Below are 24,284 nucleotides of genomic sequence, written 5' to 3'. Positions count from 1 at the left end.
ATTTAAATTTTTCTCTTACAGGTCTAACTCTTCCGAAAAACCAAAACAACGCCCACCCGGAACAATATATAAAGCTAAACGAACGGTTCACTGGGTACTTATCCGTATGAAAATCCCTATCGGTTTTCCTGTTTTTACAAGGAAGTAAAATGTGAAAAAAATATTTCTACATCCCATGGCATTTACCAACCATTTAAATTTTTCTCTTACAAGTCTAACACTTCCGAAAAAACAATACAACGCCCACCCTTAACAATGTATAAAGCTAAACAAACCGTTCACTGGGCACTTATCCGTACGAAAAACCCTATTGATTTACCTGTTTTTAAAAGGAAATAAAATGTGAAAAAAATATTTCTACATCCCATGGCCTTTCCCAACCATTTAAATTTTTCTCTTACAGGTCTAACACTTCCGAAAAACCAATACAACGCCCACCCGGAACAATATATAAAGCTAAACGAACCGTTCACTGGGTACTTATCCGTACGAAAAACCCTATTGATTTACCTGTTTTTACAAGGAAGTAAATGTGAAAAAAATATTTCTACATCCCATGGCCTTTCCCAACCATTTAAATTTTTCTCTTACAGGTCTAACACTTCCGAAAAACCAATACAACGCCCACCCGGAACAATATATAAAGCTAAACGAACCGTTCACTGGGTACTTATCCGTACGAAAAACCCTATTGATTTACCTGTTTTTACAAGGAAGTATATGTGAAAAAAATATTTCTACTTCCCATGGCCTTTCCCAACCATTTAAATTTTTCTCTTACAGGTCTAACACTTCCGAAAAACCAATACAACGCCCACCCGGAACAATATATAAAGCTAAATGAACCGTTCACTGGGTACTTATCCGTATGAAAATCCCTATCCATTTTCCTGTTTTTACAAGGAAGTAAAATGTGAAAAAAATATTTCTACATCCCATGGCCTTTCCCAACCATTTAAATTTTTCTCTTACAGGTCTAACACTTCCGAAAAAACAATACAACGCCCACCCGGAACAATGTATAAAGCTAAACAAACCGTTCACTGGGCACTTATCCGTACGAAAAACCCTATTGATTTACCTGTTTTTACAAGGAAATAAAATGTGAAAAAAATATTTCTACATCCCATGGCCTTTCCCAACCATTTAAATTTTTCTCTTACAGGTCTAACACTTCCGAAAAAACAATACAACGCCCACCCGGAACAATGTATAAAGCTAAACAAACCGTTCACTGGGTACTTATCCGTACGAAAAACCCTATTGATTTACCTGTTTTTACAAGGAAGTAAATGTGAAAAAAATATTTCTACATCCCATGGCCTTTCCCAACCATTTAAATTTTTCTCTTACATGTCTAACACTTCCAAAAAACCAATACAACGCCCACCCGGAACAATATATAAAGCTAAACGAACCGTTCACTGGGTAATTATCCGTACGAAAAACCCAATTGATTTACCTGTTTTTACAAGGAAGTAAATGTGAAAAAAATATTTCTACATCCCATGGCCTTTCCCAACCATTTAAATTTTTCTCTTACAGGTCTAACACTTCCAAAAAACCTATACAACGCCCACCCGGAACAATATATAAAGCTAAACGAACCGTTCACTGGGTACTTATCCGTACGAAAATCCCTATTGATTTACCTGTTTTTAAAAGGAAATAAAATGTGAAAAAAATATTTCTACATCCCATGGCCTTTCCCATCCATTTAAATTTTTCTCCTACAGGTCTAACACTTCTGAAAAACCAATACAACGCCCACCCGGAACAATATATAAAGCTAAACGAACCGTTCACTGGGTACTTATCCGTACGAAAAACCCTATTGATTTACCTGTTTTTACAAGGAAGTAAATGTGAAAAAAATATTTCTACATCCCATGGCCTTTCCCAACCATTTAAATTTTTCTCTTACAGGTCTAACACTTCCGAAAAACCAATACAACGCCCACCCGGAACAATATATAAAGCTAAATGAACCGTTCACTGGGTACTTATCCGTATGAAAATCCCTATCCATTTTCCTGTTTTTACAAGGAAGTAAAATGTGAAAAAAATATTTCTACATCCCATGGCCTTTCCCAACCATTTAAATTTTTCTCTTACAGGTCTAACACTTCCGAAAAAACAATACAACGCCCACCCGGAACAATGTATAAAGCTAAACAAACCGTTCACTGGGCACTTATCCGTACGAAAAACCCTATTGATTTACCTGTTTTTACAAGGAAATAAAATGTGAAAAAAATATTTCTACATCCCATGGCCTTTCCCAACCATTTAAATTTTTCTCTTACAGGTCTAACACTTCCGAAAAAACAATACAACGCCCACCCGGAACAATGTATAAAGCTAAACAAACCGTTCACTGGGTACTTATCCGTACGAAAAACCCTATTGATTTACCTGTTTTTACAAGGAAGTAAATGTGAAAAAAATATTTCTACATCCCATGGCCTTTCCCAACCATTTAAATTTTTCTCTTACATGTCTAACACTTCCAAAAAACCAATACAACGCCCACCCGGAACAATATATAAAGCTAAACGAACCGTTCACTGGGTAATTATCCGTACGAAAATCCCTATTGATTTACCTGTTTTTAAAAGGAAGTAAATGTGAAAAAAATATTTCTACATCCCATGGCCTTTCCCAACCATTTAAATTTTTCTCTTACAGGTCTAACACTTCCAAAAAACCTATACAACGCCCACCCGGAACAATATATAAAGCTAAACGAACCGTTCACTGGGTACTTATCCGTACGAAAATCCCTATTGATTTACCTGTTTTTAAAAGGAAATAAAATGTGAAAAAAATATTTCTACATCCCATGGCCTTTCCCATCCATTTAAATTTTTCTCCTACAGGTCTAACACTTCTGAAAAACCAATACAACGCCCACCCGGAACAATATATAAAGCTAAACGAACCGTTCACTGGGTACTTATCCGTACGAAAAACCCTATTGATTTACCTGTTTTTACAAGGAAGTAAATGTGAAAAAAATATTTCTACATCCCATGGCCTTTCCCAACCATTTAAATTTTTCTCTTACAGGTCTAACACTTCCGAAAAACCAATACAACGCCCACCCGGAACAATATATAAAGCTAAACGAACCGTTCACTGGGTACTTATCCGTACGAAAAACCCTATTGATTTACCTGTTTTTACAAGGAAGTATAAGTGAAAAAAATATTTCTACATCCCATGGCCTTTCCCAACCATTTCAATTTTTCTCTTACAGGTCTAACTCTTCCGAAAAACCAAAACAACGCCCACCCGGAACAATATATAAAGCTAAACGAACGGTTCACTGGGTACTTATCCGTATGAAAATCCCTATCGGTTTTCCTGTTTTTATAAGGAAGTAAAATGTGAAAAAAATATTTCTACATCCCATGGCCTTTCCCAACCATTTAAATTTTTCTCTTACATGTCTAACACTTCCAAAAAACCAATACAATGCCCACCCGGAACAATATATAAAGCTAAACGAACCGTTCACTGGGTAATTATCCGTACGAAAAACCCAATTGATTTACCTGTTTTTACAAGGAAGTAAATGTGAAAAAAATATTTCTACATCCCATGGCCTTTCCCAACCATTTAAATTTTTCTCTTACAGGTCTAACACTTCCAAAAAACCTATACAACGCCCACCCGGAACAATATATAAAGCTAAACGAACCGTTCACTGGGTACTTATCCGTACGAAAATCGCTATTGATTTACCTGTTTTTAAAAGGAAATAAAATGTGAAAAAAATATTTCTACATCCCATGGCCTTTCCCAACCATTTAAATTTTTCTCCTACAGGTCTAACACTTCTGAAAAACCAATACAACGCCCACCCGGAACAATATATAAAGCTAAACGAACCGTTCACTGGGTACTTATCCGTACGAAAATCCCTATTGATTTACCTGTTTTTAAAAGGAAATAAAATGTGAAAAAAATATTTCTACATCCCATGGCCTTTCCCAACCATTTAAATTTTTCTCTTACAGGTCTAACACTTCTGAAAAACCAATACAACGCCCACCCGGAACAATATATAAAGCTAAACGAACCGTTCACTGGGTACTTATCCGTACGAAAAACCCTATTGATTTACCTGTTTTTACAAGGAAGTATATGTGAAAAAAATATTTCTACTTCCCATGGCCTTTCCCAACCATTTAAATTTTTCTCTTACAGGTCTAACACTTCCGAAAAACCAATACAACGCCCACCCGGAACAATATATAAAGCTAAATGAACCGTTCACTGGGTACTTATCCGTATGAAAATCCCTATCGATTTTCCTGTTTTTACAAGGAACTAAAATGTGAAAAAAATATTTCTACATCCCATGGCCTTTCCCAACCATTTAAATTTTTCTCTTACAGGTCTAACACTTCCGAAAAAACAATACAACGCCCACCCGGAACAATGTATAAAGCTAAACAAACCGTTCACTGGGCACTTATCCGTACGAAAAACCCTATTGATTTACCTGTTTTTACAAGGAAATAAAATGTGAAAAAAATATTTCTACATCCCATGGCCTTTCCCAACCATTTAAATTTTTCTCTTACAGGTCTAACACTTCCGAAAAAACAATACAACGCCCACCCGGAACAATGTATAAAGCTAAACAAACCGTTCACTGGGTACTTATCCGTACGAAAAACCCTATTGATTTACCTGTTTTTACAAGGAAGTAAATGTGAAAAAAATATTTCTACATCCCATGGCCTTTCCCAACCATTTAAATTTTTCTCTTACAGGTCTAACACTTCCGAAAAAACAATACAACGCCCACCCGGAACAATGTATAAAGCTAAACAAACCGTTCACTGGGCACTTATCCGTACGAAAAACCCTATTGATTTACCTGTTTTTACAAGGAAATAAAATGTGAAAAAAATATTTCTACATCCCATGGCCTTTCCCAACCATTTAAATTTTTCTCTTACAGGTCTAACACTTCCGAAAAAACAATACAACGCCCACCCGGAACAATGTATAAAGCTAAACAAACCGTTCACTGGGTACTTATCCGTACGAAAAACCCTATTGATTTACCTGTTTTTACAAGGAAGTAAATGTTAAAAATATATTTCTACATCCCATGGCCTTTCCCAACCATTTAAATTTTTCTCTTACAGGTCTAACACTTCTGAAAAACCAATACAACGCCCACCCGGAAGAATATATAAAGATAAACGAACCGTTCACTGGGTACTTATCCGTATGAAAATCCCTATCGATTTTCCTGTTTTTACAAGGAAGTAAAATGCGAAAAAAATATTTCTACATCCCATGGCCTTTCCCAACCATTTAAATTTTTCTCTTACAGGTCTAACACTTCCGAAAAAACAATACAACGCCCACCCGGAACAATGTATAAAGCTAAACAAACCGTTCACTGGGCACTTATCCGTACGAAAAACCCTATTGATTTACCTGTTTTTACAAGGAAATAAAATGTGAAAAAAATATTTCTACATCCCATGGCCTTTCCCAACCATTTAAATTTTTCTCTTACAGGTCTAACACTTCTGAAAAACCAATACAACGCCCACCCGGCACAATATATAAAGCTAAACGAACTGTTCACTGGGTACATATCCGTACGAAAATCCCTATTGATTTTCCTGTTTTTATAAGGAAGTAAAATGTGAAAAAAATATTTCTACATCCCATGGCCTTTCCCAACCTTTTAAATTTTTCTCTTACATGTCTAACACTTCCGAAAAACCAATACAACGCCCACCCGGAACAATATATAAAGCTAAGCGAACCGTTCACTGGGTAATTATCCGTACGAAAATCCCTATTGATTTACCTGTTTTTAAAAGGAAATAAAATGTGAAAAAAATATTTCTACATCCCATGGCCTTTCCCAACCATTTAAATTTTTCTCTTAGAGGTCTAACACTTCTGAAAAACCAATACAACGCCCACCCGGAACAATATATAAAGCTAAACGAACCGTTCACTGGGTACTTATCCGTACGAAAAACCCTATTGATTTACCTGTTTTTACAAGGAAGTAAATGTGAAAAAAATATTTCTACATCCCATGGCCTTTCCCAACCATTTAAATTTTTCTCTTACAGGTCTAACACTTTCAAAAAACCAATACAACGCCCACCCAGAACAATATATAAAGCTAAACGAACCGTTCACTGGGTACTTATCCGTACGAAAATCCCTATTGATTTACCAGTTTTTAAAAGGAAATAAAATGTGAAAAAAATATTTCTACATCCCATGGCCTTTCCCAACCATTTAAATTTTTCTCTTACAGGTCTAACACTTCTGAAAAACCAATACAACGCCCACCCGGCACAATATATAAAGCTAAACGAACTGTTCACTGGGTACATATCCGTACGAAAATCCCTATTGATTTTCCTGTTTTTATAAGGAAGTAAAATGTGAAAAAAATATTTCTACATCCCATGGCCTTTCCCAACCTTTTAAATTTTTCTCTTACATGTCTAACACTTCCGAAAAACCAATACAACGCCCACCCGGAACAATATATAAAGCTAAGCGAACCGTTCACTGGGTAATTATCCGTACGAAAATCCCTATTGATTTACCTGTTTTTAAAAGGAAATAAAATGTGAAAAAAATATTTCTACATCCCATGGCCTTTCCCAACCATTTAAATTTTTCTCTTAGAGGTCTAACACTTCTGAAAAACCAATACAACGCCCACCCGGAACAATATATAAAGCTAAACGAACCGTTCACTGGGTACTTATCCGTACGAAAAACCCTATTGATTTACCTGTTTTTACAAGGAAGTAAATGTGAAAAAAATATTTCTACATCCCATGGCCTTTCCCAACCATTTAAATTTTTCTCTTACAGGTCTAACACTTTCAAAAAACCAATACAACGCCCACCCAGAACAATATATAAAGCTAAACGAACCGTTCACTGGGTACTTATCCGTACGAAAATCCCTATTGATTTACCAGTTTTTAAAAGGAAATAAAATGTGAAAAAAATATTTCTACATCCCATGGCCTTTCCCAACCATTTAAATTTTTCTCTTACAGGTCTAACACTTCTGAAAAACCAATACAACGCCCACCCGGAACAATATATAAAGCTAAACGAACCGTTCACTGGGTACTTATCCGTACGAAAAACCCTATTGATTTACCTGTTTTTACAAGGAAGTAAATGTGAAAAAAATATTTCTACATCCCATGGCCTTTCCCAACCATTTAAATTTTTCTCTTACAGGTCTAACACTTCCGAAAAACCAATACAACGCCCACCCGGAACAATATATAAAGCTAAACGAACCGTTCACTGGGTACTTATCCGTACGAAAAACCCTATTGATTTACCTGTTTTTACAAGGAAATAAAATGTGAAAAAAATATTTCTACATCCCATGGCCTTTCCCAACCATTATATTTTTCTCTTACAGGTCTAACACTTCTGAAAAACCAATACAACGCCCACCCGGCACAATATATAAAGCTAAACGAACTGTTCACTGGGTACATATCCGTACGAAAATCCCTATTGATTTTCCTGTTTTTATAAGGAAGTAAAATGTGAAAAAAATATTTCTACATCCCATGGCCTTTCCCAACCTTTTAAATTTTTCTCTTACATGTCTAACACTTCCGAAAAACCAATACAACGCCCACCCGGAACAATATATAAAGCTAAGCGAACCGTTCACTGGGTAATTATCCGTACGAAAATCCCTATTGATTTACCTGTTTTTAAAAGGAAATAAAATGTGAAAAAAATATTTCTACATCCCATGGCCTTTCCCAACCATTTAAATTTTTCTCTTAGAGGTCTAACACTTCTGAAAAACCAATACAACGCCCACCCGGAACAATATATAAAGCTAAACTAACCGTTCACTGGGTACTTATCCGTACGAAAAACCCTATTGATTTACCTGTTTTTACAAGGAAGTAAATGTGAAAAAAATATTTCTACATCCCATGGCCTTTCCCAACCATTTAAATTTTTCTCTTACAGGTCTAACACTTTCAAAAAACCAATACAACGCCCACCCGGAACAATATATAAAGCTAAACGAACCGTTCACTGGGTACTTATCCGTACGAAAATCCCTATTGATTTACCAGTTTTTAAAAGGAAATAAAATGTGAAAAAAATATTTCTACATCCCATGGCCTTTCCCAACCATTTAAATTTTTCTCTTACAGGTCTAACACTTCTGAAAAACCAATACAACGCCCACCCGGAACAATATATAAAGCTAAACGAACCGTTCACTGGGTACTTATCCGTACGAAAAACCCTATTGATTTACCTGTTTTTACAAGGAAGTAAATGTGAAAAAAATATTTCTACATCCCATGGCCTTTCCCAACCATTTAAATTTTTCTCTTACAGGTCTAACACTTCCGAAAAACCAATACAACGCCCACCCGGAACAATATATAAAGCTAAACGAACCGTTCACTGGGTACTTATCCATACGAAAAGCCCTATTGATTTACCTGTTTTTACAAGGAAGTAAATGTGAAAAAAATATTTCTACATCCCATGGCCTTTCCCAACCATTTAAATTTTTCTCTTACATGTCTAACAATTCCTAAAATCCAATACAACGCCCACCCCGAACAATATATAAAGATAAACGAACCGTTCACTAGGTACTTATCCATCCGAAAATCCCTATCGATTTTCCTGTTTTTACAAGGAAGTAAAATGTGAAAAGAATATTTCTACATCCCATGGCCTTTCCCAACCATTTAAATTTTTCTCTTACAGGTCTAACACTTCCGAAAAACCAAAACAACGCCCACCCGGAACAATATATAAAGCTAAACGAACCGTTCACTAGGTACTTATCCGTCCGAAAATCCCTATCGATTTTCCTGTTTTTACAAGGAAGTAAAATGTGAAAAAAATATTTCTACATCCCATGGCCTTTCCCAACCATTTAAATTTTTCTCTTACAGGTCTAACACTTCCGAAAAACCAAAACAATGCCCACCCGGAACAATATATAAAGCTAAACGAACCGTTCACTGGGTAATTATCCGTACGAAAATCCCTATTGATTTACCTGTTTTTAAAAGGAAATAAAATGTGAAAAAAATATTTCTACATCCCATGGCCTTTCCCAACCATTTAAATTTTTCTCTTACAGGTCTAACACTTCTGAAAAACCAATACAACGCCCACCCGGAACAATATATAAAGCTAAACGAACCGTTCACTGGGTACTTATCCGTACGAAAAACCCTATTGATTTACCTGTTTTTAAAAGGAAATAAAATGTGAAAAAAATATTTCTACATCCCATGGCCTTTCCCAACCATTTAAATTTTTCTCTTACAGGTCTAACACTTCTGAAAAACCAATACAACGCCCACCCGGAACAATATATAAAGCTAAACGAACCGTTCACTGGGTACTTATCCGTACGAAAATCCCTATTGATTTACCTGTTTTTACAAGGAAGTAAATGTGAAAAAAATATTTCTACATCCCATGGCCTTTCCCAACCATTTAAATTTTTCTCTTACAGGTCTAACACTTTCAAAAAACCAATACAACGCCCACCCGGAACAATATATAAAGCTAAACGAACCGTTCACTGGGTACTTATCCGTACGAAAATCCCTATTGATTTACCAGTTTTTAAAAGGAAATAAAATGTGAAAAAAATATTTCTACATCCCATGGCCTTTCCCAACCATTTAAATTTTTCTCTTACAGGTCTAACACTTCTGAAAAACCAATACAACGTCCACCCGGAACAATATATAAAGCTAAACGAACCGTTCACTGGGTACTTATCCGTACGAAAAACCCTATTGATTTACCTGTTTTTACAAGGAAGTAAATGTGAAAAAAATATTTCTACATCCCATGGCCTTTCCCAACCATTTAAATTTTTCTCTTACAGGTCTAACTCTTCCGAAAAACCAATACAACGCCCACCCGGAACAATATATAAAGCTAAACGAACCGTTCACTGGGTACTTATCCATACGAAAAACCCTATTGATTTACCTGTTTTTACAAGGAAGTAAATGTGAAAAAAATATTTCTACATCCCATGGCCTTTCCCAACCATTTAAATTTTTCTCTTACAGGTCTAACACTTCTGAAAAACCAATACAACGCCCACCCGGAAGAATATATAAAGATAAACGAACCGTTCACTGGGTACTTATCCGTATGAAAATCCCTATCGATTTTCCTGTTTTTACAAGGAAGTAAAATGTGAAAAAAATATTTCTACATACCATGGCCTTTCCCAACCATTTAAATTTTTCTCTTACAGGTCTAACACTTCCGAAAAAACAATACAACGCCCACCCGGAACAATGTATAAAGCTAAACAAACCGTTCACTGGGCACTTATCCGTACGAAAAACCCTATTGATTTACCTGTTTTTACAAGGAAATAAAATGTGAAAAAAATATTTCTACATCCCATGGCCTTTCCCAACCATTTAAATTTTTCTCTTACAGGTCTAACACTTCTGAAAAACCAATACAACGCCCACCCGGCACAATATATAAAGCTAAACGAACTGTTCACTGGGTACATATCCGTACGAAAATCCCTATTGATTTTCCTGTTTTTATAAGGAAGTAAAATGTGAAAAAAATATTTCTACATCCCATGGCCTTTCCCAACCTTTTAAATTTTTCTCTTACATGTCTAACACTTCCAAAAAACCAATACAACGCCCACCCGGAACAATATATAAAGCTAAGCGAACCGTTCACTGGGTAATTATCCGTACGAAAATCCCTATTGATTTACCTGTTTTTAAAAGGAAATAAAATGTGAAAAAAATATTTCTACATCCCATGGCCTTTCCCAACCATTTAAATTTTTCTCTTACAGGTCTAACACTTCTGAAAAACCAATACAACGCCCACCCGGAACAATATATAAAGCTAAACGAACCGTTCACTGGGTACTTATCCGTACGAAAAACCCTATTAATTTACCTGTTTTTACAAGGAAGTAAAATGTGAAAAAAATATTTCTACATCCCATGGCCTTTCCCAACCATTTAAATTTTTCTCTTACAGGTCTAACACTTCCAAAAAACCAATACAACGCCCACCCGGAACAATATATAAAGCTAAACGAACCGTTCACTGGGTACTTATCCGTACGAAAATCCCTATTGATTTCCCTGTTTTTAAAAGGAAATAAAATGTGAAAAAAATATTTCTACATCCCATGGCCTTTCCCAACCATTTAAATTTTTCTCTTACAGGTCTAACACTTCCGAAAAACCAATACAACGCCCACCCGGAACAATATATAAAGCTAAACGAACCGTTCACTGGGTACTTATCCGTACGAAAAACCCTATTGATTTACCTGTTCTTACAAGGAAATAAAATGTGAAAAAAATATTTCTACATCCCATGGCCTTTCCCAACCATTTAAATTTTTCTCTTACAGGTCTAACACTTCCGAAAAACCAAAACAACGCCCACCCGGAACAATATATAAAGCTAAACGAACGGTTCACTGGGTACTTATCCGTACGAAATCCCTATTGATTTTCCTGTTTTTACAAGGAAGTAAAATGTGAAAAAAATATTTCTACATCCCATGGCCTTTCCCAACCATTTAAATTTTTCTCTTACAGGTCTAACACTTCCGAAAAAACAATACAACGCCCACCCGGAACAATATATAAAGCTAAACGAACCGTTCACTGGGTACTTATCCGTACGAAAAACCCTATTGATTTACCTGTTTTTACAAGGAAGTAAATGTGAAAAAAATATTTCTACATCCCATGGCCTTTCCCAACCATTTAAATTTTTCTCTTACAGGTCTAACACTTCTGAAAAACCAAAACAACGCCCACCCGGCACAATATATAAAGCTAAACGAACCGTTCACTGGGTACATATCCGTACGAAAATCCCTATTGATTTTCCTGTTTTTATAAGGAACTAAAATGTGAAAAAAATATTTCTACATCCCATGGCCTTTCCCAACCATTTAAATTTTTCTCTTACATGTCTAACACTTCCAAAAAACCAATACAACGCCCACCCGGAACAATATATAAAGCTAAGCGAACCGTTCACTGGGTAATTATCCGTACGAAAAACCCTATTGATTTACCTGTTTTTAAAAGGAAATAAAATGTGAAAAAAATATTTCTACATCCCATGGCCTTTCCCAACCATTTAAATTTTTCTCCTACAGGTCTAACACTTCTGAAAAACCAATACAACGCCCACCCGGAACAATATATAAAGCTAAACGAACCGTTCACTGGGTACTTATCCGTACGAAAAACCCTATTGATTTACCTGTTTTTACAAGGAAGTAAATGTGAAAAAAATATTTCTACATCCCATGGCCTTTCCCAACCATTTAAATTTTTCTCTTACAGGTCTAACACTTCTGAAAAACCAATACAACGCCCACCCGGAAGAATATATAAAGATAAACGAACCGTTCACTGGGTACTTATCCGTATGAAAATCCCTATCGATTTTCCTGTTTTTACAAGGAAGTAAAATGTGAAAAAAATATTTCTACATCCCATGGCCTTTCCCAACCATTTAAATTTTTCTCTTACAGGTCTAACACTTCCGAAAAAACAATACGACGCCTACCCGGAACAATGTATAAAGCTAAACAAACCGTTCACTGGGCACTTATCCGTACGAAAAACCCTATTGATTTACCTGTTTTTACAAGGAAATAAAATGTGAAAAAAATATTTCTACATCCCATGGCCTTTCCCAACCATTTAAATTTTTCTCTTACAGGTCTAACACTTCTGAAAAACCAATACAACGCCCACCCGGCACAATATATAAAGCTAAACGAACTGTTCACTGGGTACATATCCGTACGAAAATCCCTATTGATTTTCCTGTTTTTATAAGGAAGTAAAATGTGAAAAAAATATTTCTACATCCCATGGCCTTTCCCAACCTTTTAAATTTTTCTCTTACATGTCTAACACTTCCAAAAAACCAATACAACGCCCACCCGGAACAATATATAAAGCTAAGCGAACCGTTCACTGGGTAATTATCCGTACGAAAATCCCTATTGATTTACCTGTTTTTAAAAGGAAATAAAATGTGAAAAAAATATTTCTACATCCCATGGCCTTTCCCAACCATTTAAATTTTTCTCTTACAGGTCTAACACTTCCGAAAAACCAAAACAACGCCCACCCGGAACAATATATAAAGCTAAACGAACGGTTCACTGGGTACTTATCCGTACGAAATCCCTATTGATTTTCCTGTTTTTACAAGGAAGTAAAATGTGAAAAAAATATTTCTACATCCCATGGCCTTTCCCAACCATTTAAATTTTTCTCTTACAGGTCTAACACTTCCGAAAAAACAATACAACGCCCACCCGGAACAATATATAAAGCTAAACTAACGGTTCACTGGGTACTTATCTGTACGAAAAACCCTATTGATTTACCTGTTTTTACAAGGAAGTAAATGTGAAAAAAATATTTCTACATCCCATGGCCTTTCCCAACCATTTAAATTTTTCTCTTACAGGTCTAACACTTCTGAAAAACCAATACAACGCCCACCCGGAAGAATATATAAAGATAAACGAACCGTTCACTGGGTACTTATCCGTATGAAAATCCCTATCGATTTTCCTGTTTTTACAAGGAAGTAAAATGTGAAAAAAATATTTCTACATCCCATGGCCTTTCCCAACCATTTAAATTTTTCTCTTACATGTCTAACACTTCCAAAAAACCAATACAACGCCCACCCGGAACAATATATAAAGCTAAACGAACCGTTCACTGGGTAATTATCCGTACGAAAAACCCAATTGATTTACCTGTTTTTACAAGGAAGTAAATGTGAAAAAAATATTTCTACATCCCATGGCCTTTCCCAACCATTTAAATTTTTCTCTTACAGGTCTAACACTTCCAAAAAACCTATACAACGCCCACCCGGAACAATATATAAAGCTAAACGAACCGTTCACTGGGTACTTATCCGTACGAAAATCCCTATTGATTTACCTGTTTTTAAAAGGAAATAAAATGTGAAAAAAATATTTCTACATCCCATGGCCTTTCCCAACCATTTAAATTTTTCTCCTCCATGTCTAACACTTCTGAAAAACCAATACAACGCCCACCCGGAACAATATATAAAGCTAAACGAACCGTTCACTGGGTACTTATCCGTAGGAAAATCCCTATTGATTTACCTGTTTTTAAAAGGAAATAAAATGTGAAAAAAATATTTCTACATCCCATGGCCTTTCCCAACCATTTAAATTTTTTTCTTACAGGTCTAACACTTCTGAAAAACCAATACAACGCCCACCCGGAACAATATATAAAGCTAAACGAACCGTTCACTGGGTACTTATCCGTACGAAAAACCCTATTGATTTACCTGTTTTTACAAGGAAGTATATGTGAAAAAAATATTTCTACTTCCCATGGCCTTTCCCAACCATTTAAATTTTTCTCTTACAGGTCTAACAGTTCCGAAAAACCAATACAACGCCCACCCGGAACAATATATAAAGCTAAACGAACCGTTCACTGGGTACTTATCCGTATGAAAATCCCTATCGATTTTCCTGTTTTTACAAGGAAGTAAAATGTGAAAAAAATATTTCTACATCCCATGGCCTTTCCCAACCATTTAAATTTTTCTCTTACAGGTCTAACACTTCCGAAAAAACAATACAACGCCCACCCGGAACAATATATAAAGCTAAACGAACCGTTCACTGGGTACTTATCCGTACGAAAAACCCTATTGATTTACCTGTTTTTACAAGGAAGTAAATGTGAAAAAAATATTTCTACATCCCATGGCCTTTCCCAACCATTTAAATTTTTCTCTTACAGGTCTAACACTTCTGAAAAACCAAAACAACGCCCACCCGGCACAATATATAAAGCTAAACGAACCGTTCACTGGGTACATATCCGTACGAAAATCCCTATTGATTTTCCTGTTTTTATAAGGAACTAAAATGTGAAAAAAATATTTCTACATCCCATGGCCTTTCCCAACCATTTAAATTTTTCTCTTACATGTCTAACACTTCCAAAAAACCAATACAACGCCCACCCGGAACAATATATAAAGCTAAGCGAACCGTTCACTGGGTAATTATCCGTACGAAAAACCCTATTGATTTACCTGTTTTTAAAAGGAAATAAAATGTGAAAAAAATATTTCTACATCCCATGGCCTTTCCCAACCATTTAAATTTTTCTCCTACAGGTCTAACACTTCTGAAAAACCAATACAACGCCCACCCGGAACAATATATAAAGCTAAACGAACCGTTCACTGGGTACTTATCCGTACGAAAAACCCTATTGATTTACCTGTTTTTACAAGGAAGTAAATGTGAAAAAAATATTTCTACATCCCATGGCCTTTCCCAACCATTTAAATTTTTCTCTTACAGGTCTAACACTTCTGAAAAACCAATACAACGCCCACCCGGAAGAATATATAAAGATAAACGAACCGTTCACTGGGTACTTATCCGTATGAAAATACCTATCGATTTTCCTGTTTTTACAAGGAAGTAAAATGTGAAAAAAATATTTCTACATCCCATGGCCTTTCCCAACCATTTAAATTTTTCTCTTACAGGTCTAACACTTCCGAAAAAACAATACGACGCCTACCCGGAACAATGTATAAAGCTAAACAAACCGTTCACTGGGCACTTATCCGTACGAAAAACCCTATTGATTTACCTGTTTTTACAAGGAAATAAAATGTGAAAAAAATATTTCTACATCCCATGGCCTTTCCCAACCATTTAAATTTTTCTCTTACAGGTCTAACACTTCTGAAAAACCAATACAACGCCCACCCGGCACAATATATAAAGCTAAACGAACTGTTCACTGGGTACATATCCGTACGAAAATCCCTATTGATTTTCCTGTTTTTATAAGGAAGTAAAATGTGAAAAAAATATTTCTACATCCCATGGCCTTTCCCAACCTTTTAAATTTTTCTCTTACATGTCTAACACTTCCAAAAAACCAATACAACGCCCACCCGGAACAATATATAAAGCTAAGCGAACCGTTCACTGGGTAATTATCCGTACGAAAATCCCTATTGATTTACCTGTTTTTAAAAGGAAATAAAATGTGAAAAAAATATTTCTACATCCCATGGCCTTTCCCAACCATTTAAATTTTTCTCTTACAGGTCTAACACTTCTGAAAAACCAATACAACGCCCACCCGGAACAATATATAAAGCTAAACGAACCGTTCACTGGGTACTTATCCGTACGAAAAACCCTATTGATTTACCTGTTTTTACAAGGAAGTAAATGTGAAAAAATATTTCTACATCCCATGGCCTTTCCCAACCATTTAAATTTTTCTCTTACAGGTCTAACACTTCCAAAAAACCAATACAACGCCCACCCGGAACAATATATAAAGCTAAACGAACCGTTCACTGGGTACTTATCCGTACGAAAATCCCTATTGATTTACCTGTTTTTAAAAGGAAAAAAAATGTGAAAAAAATATTTCTACATCCCATGGCCTTTCCCAACCATTTAAATTTTTCTCTTACAGGTCTAACACTTCTGAAAAACCAATACAACGCCCACCCGGAACAATATATAAAGCTAAACGAACCGTTCACTGGGTACTTATCCGTACGAAAAACCCTATTGATTTTCCTGTTTTTACAAGGAAGTAAATGTGAAAAAAATATTTCTACATCCCATGGCCTTTCCCAACCATTTAAATTTTTTTCTTACAGGTCTAACGCTTCCGAAAAACCAATACAACGCCCACCCGGAACAATATATAAAACTAAACGAACCGTTCACTGGGTACATATCCGTACGAAAATCCCTATTGATTTTCCTGTTTTTATAAGGAAGTAAAATGTGAAAAAAATATTTCTACATCCCATGGCCTTTCCCAACCATTTAAATTTTTCTCTTACAGGTCTAACACTTCTGAAAAACCAATACAACGCCCACCCGGAACAATATATAAAGCTAAACGAACCGTTCACTGGGTACTTATCCGTACGAAAAACCCTATTGATTTACCTGTTTTTACAAGGAAGTAAATGTGAAAAAAATATTTCTACATCCCATGGCCTTTCCCAACCATTTAAATTTTTCTCTTACAGGTCTAACACTTCTGAAAAACCAAAACAACGCCCACCCGGCACAATATATAAAGCTAAACGAACCGTTCACTGGGTACATATCCGTACGAAAATCCCTATTGATTTTCCTGTTTTTATAAGGAAGTAAAATGTGAAAAAAATATTTCTACATCCCATGGCCTTTCCCGACCATTTATATTTTTCTCTTACAGGTCTAACACTTCTGAAAAACCAATACAACGCCCACCCGGAACAATATATAAAGCTAAACGAACCGTTCACTGGGTACTTATCCGTACGAAAAACCCTATTGATTTACCTGGTTTTACAAGGAAGTAAATGTGAAAAAAATATTTCTACATCCCATGGCCTTTCCCAACCATTTAAATTTTTCTCTTACAGGTCTAACACTTCCAAAAAACCAATACAACACCCACCCGGAACAATATATAAAGCTAAACGAACCGTTCACTGGGTACTTATCCGTACGAAAAACCCTATTGATTTACCTGTTTTTACAAGGAAGTAAATGTGAAAAAAATATTTCTACATCCCATGGCCTTTCCCAACCATTTAAATTTTTCTCTTACAGGTCTAACACTTCCAAAAAACCAATACAACGCCCACCCGGATCAATATATAAAGCTAAACGAACCGTTCACTGGGTACTTATCCGTACGAAAATCCCTATTGATTTACCTGTTTTTAAAAGGAAATAAAATGTGAAAAAAATATTTCTACATCCCATGGCCTTTCCCAACCATTTAAATTTTTCTCTTACAGGTCTAACACTTCTGAAAAACCAATACAACGCCCACCCGGAACAATATATTAAGCTAAACGAACCGTTCACTGGGTACTTATCCGTACGAAAAACCCTATTGATTTACCTGTTTTTACAAGGAAGTAAATGTGAAAAAAATATTTCTACATCCCATGGCCTTTCCCAACCATTTAAATTTTTCTTTTCAGGTCTAACACTTCCGAAAAACCAATACAACGCCCACCCGGAACAATATATAAAGCTAAACGAACCGTTCACTGGGTACTTATCCGTACGAAAAACCCTATTGATTTACCTGTTTTTACAAGGAAGTATAAGTGAAAAAAATATTTCTACATCCCATGGCCTTTCCCAACCATTTAAATTTTTCTCTTACAGGTCTAACTCTTCCGAAAAACCAAAACAACGCCCACCCGGAACAATATATAAAGCTAAACGAACCGTTCACTGGGCACTTATCCGTACGAAAATCCCTATTGATTTACCTGTATTACAAGGAAATAAAATGTGAAAAAAATATTTCTACATCCCATGGCCTTTCCCAACCATTTAAATTTTTCTCTTACAGGTCTAACACTTCCAAAAAACCAAAACAACGCCCACCCGGCACAATATATAAAGCTAAACGAACCGTTCACTGGGTACATATCCGTACGAAAATCCCTATTGATTTTCCTGTTTTTATAAGGAAGTAAAATGTGAAAAAAATATTTCTACATCCCATGGCCTTTCCCAACCATTTATATTTTTCTCTTACAGGTCTAACACTTCTGAAAAACCAATACAACGCCCACCCGGAACAATATATAAAGCTAAACGAACCGTTCACTGGGTACTTATCCGTACGAAAAACCCTATTGATTTACCTGTTTTTACAAGGAAGTAAATGTGAAAAAAATATTTCTACATCCCATGGCCTTTCCCAACCATTTAAATTTTTCTCTTACAGGTCTAACACTTCTGAAAAACCAATACAACGCCCACCCGGAAGAATATATAAAGATAAACGAACCGTTCACTGGGTACTTATCCGTATGAAAATCCCTATCGATTTTCCTGTTTTTACAAGGAAGTAAAATGTGAAAAAAATATTTCTACATCCCATGGCCTTTCCCAACCATTTAAATTTTTCTCTTACAGGTCTAACACTTCCGAAAAAACAATACGACGCCTACCCGGAACAATGTATAAAGCTAAACAAACCGTTCACTGGGCACTTATCCGTACGAAAAACCCTATTGATTTACCTGTTTTTACAAGGAAATAAAATGTGAAAAAAATATTTCTACATCCCATGGCCTTTCCCAACCATTTAAATTTTTCTCTTACAGGTCTAACACTTCTGAAAAACCAATACAACGCCCACCCGGCACAATATATAAAGCTAAACGAACTGTTCACTGGGTACATATCCGTACGAAAATCCCTATTGATTTTCCTGTTTTTATAAGGAAGTAAAATGTGAAAAAAATATTTCTACATCCCATGGCCTTTCCCAACCTTTTAAATTTTTCTCTTACATGTCTAACACTTCCAAAAAACCAATACAACGCCCACCCGGAACAATATATAAAGCTAAGCGAACCGTTCACTGGGTAATTATCCGTACGAAAATCCCTATTGATTTACCTGTTTTTAAAAGGAAATAAAATGTGAAAAAAATATTTCTACATCCCATGGCCTTTCCCAACCATTTAAATTTTTCTCTTACAGGTCTAACACTTCTGAAAAACCAATACAACGCCCACCCGGAACAATATATAAAGCTAAACGAACCGTTCACTGGGTACTTATCCGTACGAAAAACCCTATTGATTTACCTGTTTTTACAAGGAAGTAAATGTGAAAAAAATATTTCTACATCCCATGGCCTTTCCCAACCATTTAAATTTTTCTCTTACAGGTCTAACACTTCCAAAAAACCAATACAACGCCCACCCGGAACAATATATAAAGCTAAACGAACCGTTCACTGGGTACTTATCCGTACGAAAATCCCTATTGATTTACCTGTTTTTAAAAGGAAAAAAAATGTGAAAAAAATATTTCTACATCCCATGGCCTTTCCCAACCATTTAAATTTTTCTCTTACAGGTCTAACACTTCTGAAAAACCAATACAACGCCCACCCGGAACAATATATAAAGCTAAACGAACCGTTCACTGGGTACTTATCCGTACGAAAAACCCTATTGAGTTTCCTGTTTTTACAAGGAAGTAAATGTGAAAAAAATATTTCTACATCCCATGGCCTTTCCCAACCATTTAAATTTTTTTCTTACAGGTCTAACGCTTCCGAAAAACCAATACAACGCCCACCCGGAACAATATATAAAACTAAACGAACCGTTCACTGGGTACATATCCGTACGAAAATCCCTATTGATTTTCCTGTTTTTATAAGGAAGTAAAATGTGAAAAAAATATTTCTACATCCCATGGCCTTTCCCAACCATTTAAATTTTTCTCTTACAGGTCTAACACTTCTGAAAAACCAATACAACGCCCACCCGGAACAATATATAAAGCTAAACGAACCGTTCACTGGGTACTTATCCGTACGAAAAACCCTATTGATTTACGTGTTTTTACAAGGAAGTAAATGTGAAAAAAATATTTCTACATCCCATGGCCTTTCCCAACCATTTAAATTTTTCTCTTACAGGTCTAACACTTCTGAAAAACCAAAACAACGCCCACCCGGCACAATATATAAAGCTAAACGAACCGTTCACTGGGTACATATCCGTACGAAAATCCCTATTGATTTTCCTGTTTTTATAAGGAAGTAAAATGTGAAAAAAATATTTCTACATCCCATGGCCTTTCCCGACCATTTATATTTTTCTCTTACAGGTCTAACACTTCTGAAAAACCAATACAACGCCCACCCGGAACAATATATAAAGCTAAACGAACCGTTCACTGGGTACTTATCCGTACGAAAAACCCTATTGATTTACCTGTTTTTACAAGGAAGTAAATGTGAAAAAAATATTTCTACATCCCATGGCCTTTCCCAACCATTTAAATTTTTCTCTTACAGGTCTAACACTTCCAAAAAACCAATACAACACCCACCCGGAACAATATATAAAGCTAAACGAACCGTTCACTGGGTACTTATCCGTACGAAAAACCCTATTGATTTACCTGTTTTTACAAGGAAGTAAATGTGAAAAAAATATTTCTACATCCCATGGCCTTTCCCAACCATTTAAATTTTTCTCTTACAGGTCTAACACTTCCAAAAAACCAATACAACGCCCACCCGGATCAATATATAAAGCTAAACGAACCGTTCACTGCGTACTTATCCGTACGAAAATCCCTATTGATTTACCTGTTTTTAAAAGGAAATAAAATGTGAAAAAAATATTTCTACATCCCATGGCCTTTCCCAACCATTTAAATTTTTCTCTTACAGGTCTAACACTTCTGAAAAACCAATACAACGCCCACCCGGAACAATATATAAAGCTAAACGAACCGTTCACTGGGTACTTATCCGTACGAAAAACCCTATTGATTTACCTGTTTTTACAAGGAAGTAAATGTGAAAAAAATATTTCTACATCCCATGGCCTTTCCCAACCATTTAAATTTTTCTCTTACAGGTCTAACACTTCCAAAAAACCAATACAACGCCCACCCGGAACAATATATAAAGCTAAACGAACCGTTCACTGGGTACTTATCCGTACGAAAATCCCTATTGATTTACCTGTTTTTAAAAGGAAAAAAAATGTGAAAAAAATATTTCTACATCCCATGGCCTTTCCCAACCATTTAAATTTTTCTCTTACAGGTCTAACACTTCTGAAAAACCAATACAACGCCCACCCGGAACAATATATAAAGCTAAACGAACCGTTCACTGGGTACTTATCCGTACGAAAAACCCTATTGATTTTCCTGTTTTTACAAGGAAGTAAATGTGAAAAAAATATTTCTACATCCCATGGCCTTTCCCAACCATTTAAATTTTTTTCTTACAGGTCTAACGCTTCCGAAAAACCAATACAACGCCCACCCGGAACAATATATAAAACTAAACGAACCGTTCACTGGGTACATATCCGTACGAAAATCCCTATTGATTTTCCTGTTTTTATAAGGAAGTAAAATGTGAAAAAAATATTTCTACATCCCATGGCCTTTCCCAACCATTTAAATTTTTCTCTTACAGGTCTAACACTTCTGAAAAACCAATACAACGCCCACCCGGAACAATATATAAAGCTAAACGAACCGTTCACTGGGTACTTATCCGTACGAAAAACCCTATTGATTTACGTGTTTTTACAAGGAAGTAAATGTGAAAAAAATATTTCTACATCCCATGGCCTTTCCCAACCATTTAAATTTTTCTCTTACAGGTCTAACACTTCTGAAAAACCAAAACAACGCCCACCCGGCACAATATATAAAGCTAAACGAACCGTTCACTGGGTACATATCCGTACGAAAATCCCTATTGATTTTCCTGTTTTTATAAGGAAGTAAAATGTGAAAAAAATATTTCTACATCCCATGGCCTTTCCCGACCATTTATATTTTTCTCTTACAGGTCTAACACTTCTGAAAAACCAATACAACGCCCACCCGGAACAATATATAAAGCTAAACGAACCGTTCACTGGGTACTTATCCGTACGAAAAACCCTATTGATTTACCTGTTTTTACAAGGAAGTAAATGTGAAAAAAATATTTCTACATCCCATGGCCTTTCCCAACCATTTAAATTTTTCTCTTACAGGTCTAACACTTCCAAAAAACCAATACAACACCCACCCGGAACAATATATAAAGCTAAACGAACCGTTCACTGGGTACTTATCCGTACGAAAAACCCTATTGATTTACCTGTTTTTACAAGGAAGTAAATGTGAAAAAAATATTTCTACATCCCATGGCCTTTCCCAACCATTTAAATTTTTCTCTTACAGGTCTAACACTTCCAAAAAACCAATACAACGCCCACCCGGATCAATATATAAAGCTAAACGAACCGTTCACTGCGTACTTATCCGTACGAAAATCCCTATTGATTTACCTGTTTTTAAAAGGAAATAAAATGTGAAAAAAATATTTCTACATCCCATGGCCTTTCCCAACCATTTAAATTTTTCTCTTACAGGTCTAACACTTCTGAAAAACCAATACAACGCCCACCCGGAACAATATATTAAGCTAAACGAACCGTTCACTGGGTACTTATCCGTACGAAAAACCCTATTGATTTACCTGTTTTTACAAGGAAGTAAATGTGAAAAAAATATTTCTACATCCCATGGCCTTTCCCAACCATTTAAATTTTTCTTTTCAGGTCTAACACTTCCGAAAAACCAATACAACGCCCACCCGGAACAATATATAAAGCTAAACGAACCGTTCACTGGGTACTTATCCGTACGAAAAACCCTATTGATTTACCTGTTTTTACAAGGAAGTATAAGTGAAAAAAATATTTCTACATCCCATGGCCTTTCCCAACCATTTAAATTTTTCTCTTACAGGTCTAACTCTTCCGAAAAACCAAAACAACGCCCACCCGGAAAAATATATAAAGCTAAACCAACCGTTCACTGGGCACTTATCCGTACGAAAAACCCTATTGATTTACCTGTATTACAAGGAAATAAAATGTGAAAAAAATATTTCTACATCCCATGGCCTTTCCCAACCATTTAAATTTTTCTCTTACAGGTCTAACACTTCCAAAAAACCAAAACAACGCCCACCCGGCACAATATATAAAGCTAAACGAACCGTTCACTGGGTACATATCCGTACGAAAATCCCTATTGATTTTCCTGTTTTTATAAGGAAGTAAAATGTGAAAAAAATATTTCTACATCCCATGGCCTTTCCCAACCATTTATATTTTTCTCTTACAGGTCTAACACTTCTGAAAAACCAATACAACGCCCACCCGGAACAATATATAAAGCTAAACGAACCGTTCACTGGGCACTTATCCGTACGAAAAACCCTATTGATTTACCTGTATTACAAGGAAATAAAATGTGAAAAAAATATTTCTACATCCCATGGCCTTTCCCAACCATTTAAATTTTTCTCTTACAGGTCTAACTCTTCCAAAAAACCAAAACAACGCCCACCCGGCACAATATATAAAGCTAAACGAACCGTTCACTGGGTACATATCCGTACGAAAATCCCTATTGATTTTCCTGTTTTTATAAGGAAGTAAAATGTGAAAAAAATATTTCTACATCCCATGGCCTTTCCCAACCATTTATATTTTTCTCTTACAGGTCTAACACTTCTGAAAAACCAATACAACGCCCACCCGGAACAATATATAAAGCTAAACGAACC

This window comes from Paroedura picta, chromosome 1, assembly GCF_049243985.1.
Source record: "Paroedura picta isolate Pp20150507F chromosome 1, Ppicta_v3.0, whole genome shotgun sequence".
Classification (NCBI taxonomy): domain Eukaryota; kingdom Metazoa; phylum Chordata; class Lepidosauria; order Squamata; family Gekkonidae; genus Paroedura; species Paroedura picta.
Note: the sequence above shows the minus strand (reverse complement) of the source record.